The sequence below is a fragment of the Vanellus vanellus genome (genome assembly GCF_965231255.1).
Source record: "Vanellus vanellus genome assembly, chromosome: 3".
In the NCBI taxonomy this organism is placed as follows: Eukaryota; Metazoa; Chordata; class Aves; order Charadriiformes; family Charadriidae; genus Vanellus; species Vanellus vanellus.
The window spans coordinates 33818732-33824577 of record NC_138907.1 but is presented as its reverse complement, the minus strand read 5'-3'; positions in this window follow the sequence as shown (position 1 = coordinate 33824577).

Here is a 5846-nt window from a genome sequence, read left to right as displayed (position 1 = left end):
GAGCTCTTCTTCCTTTTATTAGTATGCTGACTCTTTATAGTTATCTAGTTTATTAAGAAAAATGGGCTTTACATGGAATTTTATGAAACTAGTATATTGTTTAAATACTAGATTGGAACAGCACCCGAGGAGCCATGCTGTTCTTTTGGGTGTAAAGAGGCATTCAGGCAGCTACTGAAAACCATATCACATGCTCAGTTCAAAGCTGTTCCAAGCTATCGGCTGCATCTGCATTCATGTGTACAGCATATGGTACTTAACTATTACATTTGAACTGTTGCAGCTATGTTATTGAGATGAGTTCCTGAGATTGTTTCCACCCTGTGGCAAATGAAGGATATGCAGGTTTCTGAGTATAACTCCATCCCAGATTCAGTGACATTTTTTGCTAAGCCAGTCTCTCTTACTGAGCAGTTATGCTTTACACTCCCATTTGTACTGAGCCATAAGATAATAAATACATGAGCCTTGCTTGGTGCAACTAATGCACTGGTGATTCAGGAAAATGAAGTATCTTTTAAGCTAAGAATGTTCAAGTAAACTGACCCATCAAATCTGTGGATGCTAAGCCTTGTCACAAAGCCAAATGGGCCCATTCAATGCCCTGTCAGTTGAGATGGGTATTTAAGACTGATACCTAATCCCTATCACCATGAGTGGAATTTAGTTACCTAAATAGGGATGTCTATTACTGTTTTAGATACCCAGCTGTATCCAAATCAACTACACAGCTGAAAAGCATGGGAGGCAAAATAGGCTTACTTTGCTTTCTGGTTGCCAGTCCAGAAAGGCATGGCATCCCATACATAGGTCTCACATCCTGTCTGCCAGCCCCATACAAATACTTCATGTGCAGCTGGGCATTCAAAACAGAGTTAGACCTCTCTGTTGTCTGAACCCCAAACTTTGGGAAATACTATTGCTGCCCAAGAAGGGAAAGAATAAGCATTTCTAAGATACCAACTGTAACAATGCTTCCTGAATTACCCATTTTCTTTCTGGACCCATGAACAGTGAACAAATGTCAAAACTTTAACAGGAGCAGAGCAGGGAAGCGGAGGTGATGTGCGTGATGCTTGCCGTTTCAGAATAGCTAATTGCCTAAAAGTGGAGAGTTACTTTCCAAAAACCTTGTGTCAGGCGCTGAAGGTCAGGAGAAGACTGGAATGTCAATCTTTTCTCAGAGCTTCTCAGATGTTGGCTACAGAGATATTCTTAATCCCCGAGACACCCGATTCTCTCCATCTACCACATAGACCACATCATTGCCATATTTGGGAGAAAGCCAGACATCTGCTTCAGCATTAGCTCTACAACAACTGACTTCTAGGTTTTTAACTATTTGATTCCAAGTTTCATTTTTTTTGGAAATATTATTGAGTTATATAATGAATATAAATATAATGGGTTACAGGCCACTTTGATTTGTAGTTGTTGACACATTCCTTTCTTAGCATGTGAGGTAAAGCAACTTTAATTCCTTTAGACTCCACAAACAAAATTCACAAGTCAGAAAGCAAGGATTTGGAAGTCAAAACATCCTCTTAAGCACATCTGTCTCTAAAACTCAGACCAGATTTCTATAACCTGCAAAGTGTACCATTCCTGAGAGAAGTGGTTCTTTTTAACATCAAGCTCATAATTTTTTCATGGTTTTGACTTATTCAGAATTTTTCTTTTCACTTTCCATTTCTGGATAATCCTGAATGGGAACTATGGCAAAAGTTCCAGGACTTTGACAAGATAGGCTCTTCTCAGATGATCTTCAAGGTCTTCATCTCAGAGCTTCACATTGGGTTCTCTGAGGTGGCTGGAGTGCTTTCCCAAATAGTACATAATTTTCTACAGTTCATATATTTTGGTCCGTCTGTGAAATTATATTGCAGTATTTGGGCTTTGAGCCACCAATAGCTAATGGCCAGGGCAATAAACGGTCATAATATGACTTCATTATTGATTTTAATGAAAATATGATACTGACTATGGAAACCAATCAATACTGGCCCACACAGGACTCAAAAGAGTTATTCTGTTCCTGCATGTAAAGTAGTAGCCAGTATCTTATTGAAATGCCTGATCTGTAGTATTACTGATAAGATGGGAAACAAACAATGCAAATATCCAATAGGAAATTTGTTTTAGCAAAATGTACGATGATTTTGTAGTGCTATTACTGTCTCTAGCAAAATCTAATTTTTACTTTTATAACTTTAAAAGACATAGTCCTATGTTTAAAGACTAAGACATGTTGGTCATATAAAGACCTCTTTTTTTCAGTCCCTCAGGTATTTACTTTGCAGTAGCCCCAAGAGTATCAAAACACTTGAAGTCTACAGTGATACAGCCAAGGACAACCATTGGTTCCATTTTTTGGAACTACGTGTGAGGAGTAGCCTCTAGTTGTGAGTCAGGGGCCTGTGATGTGGACCAAGATAAATGCAAAGTAATCTACAAAGCTTCTATCAAACTTGCTGTTTGAGAAAATATTTCTATCATGGCTTTTCAATGCATGGAATATAATATTTCTACCAGCTTAGCCCAAAAGGCACTAGTGTGCTAAATCAGGTGGTGAGGCTGGGGTTCCATCTGGTTAACCAGATTTGTTTCTCTAGCAGCAAGGCTAGACGTAGAAACCACTGAATTGAAACCTAGGAGTTTGAGTGCTTGTATTTGTATGTCTTCTGGGTTTTTATTTTTTGCTTTGTTTTGTGGTGTTATGGGGCTTTTTGAGCAGACCAGAGTAGATAAACTCTGATGTTTCCTTTTGTCCTTAAAAACTCTCTACTACTTCCTTCCTGTCTTTTTGGAAGATATCTGTAATGTTTGCCTTTCTTCCAGTAATTAGACACCTTCCTCAACTGCCACAACTCTTCAAAGACGATGAGAGTGACCTTGCACTGCCAGCTCCTTCAGCACCCTAATGATGTTCATTAGTAACAAATCAATGAAAAGAATCTCTGTCAGAGTAACAGAATATGTGATTGCATGCTCCAATTTACAGATATCTCTTGGATGTTGCGTATCTTTACACCACGGTTTGTGTAGACCTGTGATGGACACTTCAATGCTTTCTCAGACTGTAAAAATCAGTAAACGGATGTTAAAATAAACTAGATATTAATATTTGAATGAAACAAATTGAAGTGGTGTGTGGCTTGCAAACCTCACAGAAGTGATATCAATGCGCTTGAAATGGTGCATTGCGCACAGCAAACCCTGGCCTGGTTTTAAGGTATCGAGATGTGCATTGAAGAGGACTACTAAGGGGAAGATTATCTGAGTCCTCATCCCAGGACCTGTGGCCAAGATTATTTAAAATAAAGGAGGTAGATTTTAGCTATCTGGGAGAAAGCTATCCAGTGTGACTATATTAAAATACACTGATGTGACCACATGTGTTCTCAATGTGCTAAAAATATTAGTCACTGGTCTAGACAAGAGTGTGGTCAAAAGCAATAAATTAGCTGGTATTCAGAGCATCCCATTTTATGCATATCACGAGCGAGACAAATCTGATCTTAGAGGAGCTGGCCTCAGTTGTGTTCCAGATGTATCCCTCTCTTCCCCCTCTCTTCCTCCCCACCCCGTTAGGCTTTTCACTTAGTTTTCTTAGTTAAATCTGAGAATTAACTGGGACAAGTCCAGGCTTGTGTCACTATGGGAAGTTATCAAGGCTGTATTCTATTCTCATCTGTGTTGCTGTGTGTTTCTGGGTGCTCTGTTTTCCCATCTGTGAAATGAAAGTAATACTTGCACAGCTTCTGAGCTGTTTGACGCTATGCAGGTGAAAAGTGCAGTGCTGTCAAATGTTGTGACTGTACAGTAACTTTTATGCTTGTGGAACAAGGACTACATAAAAATTTAGAGCCTTACTATCACCATGCAAGATAATATGTATGAAGCACAATGAATATAAACCACTTGTTTGGCTGCCTGATAGAACCCTTGCTAATGTAACAGTGTAGATAATCTAAATATTCCCTTTGGGCAGATACCAAGGATACTTTGTCTATTGCTTCTCTGCAGAAATGAACACTGGACCATTAAAAAAAATATTTTTTTAATGAAATCTGATTGAATTTATGTTGGGGGTTTTGGTTTGTTTTGTTTTTTCTTTTACAAAGAATGAAGGAGTAAGCATATGTTCTACTGTTTTCTAGTATTGTCTTCTTATGTTCATAGTTTAAACTCTTCATCAGAAAGACTGACTGCTCAGGTGGCTGACAAAAAGAAAGAACTGAAAGATTACCTTGTAAATAAATTATAGACTGAGGTTTTATTCTTAGCAGTCCTCAGCGAATCAGTTACACCTGTTTCCTCTACCTGAGAAATAATGCCAACCAGTGTTTAAGTATTCACAAGTATATTGGGACAATTAATCTTTTTGATTGAAAGATTTATTACTCTTTCAAAAGATTTCTGAAATTTCTCAATTAGAATACTTCCAATTGCAAAGCTTTGTATTATCATAATCACTATTTATGGTGAAGAAATGATTTGATTTGAAATGTCCTGTTCTTGCATGTCTTTTCTAGTTTTCGTTGTCTCTAAACTTTCTGAAAACAGGGGACAGTTCTGTGCATGTTTTATGAATACCAGTAGTTCCTCAACTGTTGTGATGTAAATAAAACCCAGGTATTGTGATGTCATACATGTGACCACTTTTCCGTGATTTGCACCTTTGCATTTCTAGGAGCTTGCTACCTATTGGAGGAGATGACATTTTGTTTATTTTAGATGTAGGATGTTACAGAGGAGAGGCATGTGTTGTGCCTTTTCATCAGAGATTTGTTTTCTTGTCTCCTTTTTTTTTTATTTTTTGCCTTGCCCCATCAGAATCATTCAGCATATGAAAAGAAAAAGACAACTCTTTGTTTATGGCTAACACAGCATTACTCTGTATCTTTCTCTTTTGCATTTTCTTTCTGATCTTCCAGTGTGCAGAGCAATTTGCCTGCTAATTCATTTAAGGCTGCTTTTGTAAGCTTGTCTGAACACTCAGTAGAACAGGGCAATTTGCAAGCATAAAAAAGCAGAAGTGTTTCCTACACTAGCCATTTGGAATGATAAAGTAGGCTTCTCCAGCGGAAGGGTTACATACATGTGTAGCGCTGTGACAGTGGCTGAGCAAGGGGCTCATGCGATCCTCTTGCTGCTCAGAGGTGAAACTGAGGGCAAGATCACACATGCCCTTTTTGGCTGGACCAGATCACCTGGAGACATCCTTCCTCCGCATTAAAACCTTTCCTTCTTCCCTTCAACTCTTGCAGCTGTCTGATGAGTTACTGGGTGCTAATTTCTAACTTCTAGTTAAAGTGAGTATTTCTATGGCTGGCGTTTGCTGATCTTCATGGGTTTGCTTTCCAGGAGTAGGTGATTATCTGGTGATAATCCCTGGGGTGAAGAATCTGTTCTGACTGAGCAAGTTGCTACCATGGGGCAGAGACTCATCATAAAAATCTGATACTGAGCCCCCAGTACAGGCGTGATCCAAATCGTGGTATCTGACCCGCAACATGCAAAGCATCCACTAAGAGGCAGCGGTTTGCACTGCATTTTCTAGCATGTAATCCACGTATGTACTGTCAGGAGGAGACAGTAATCTTACGGATGAATCGGGCTTCTCTGTTGCCATACTGTAGGTGTAGAGAAAAATTCTGCTTAATTTGGTACCACTGTTATATACTTGCAGACACTTCTCATTCACCTGCTCTCTTGGTGGTTTCTCTGCAGGTTTATTTTCCCTCTTGCTCCAGGCAGTGATGATTGATTCCTAAAGCACAGAGCTGTGCTCTGCAAGGTCAGCATCAGCAATGTTATTACTGTGTGCGTAGTTTATAATCCCA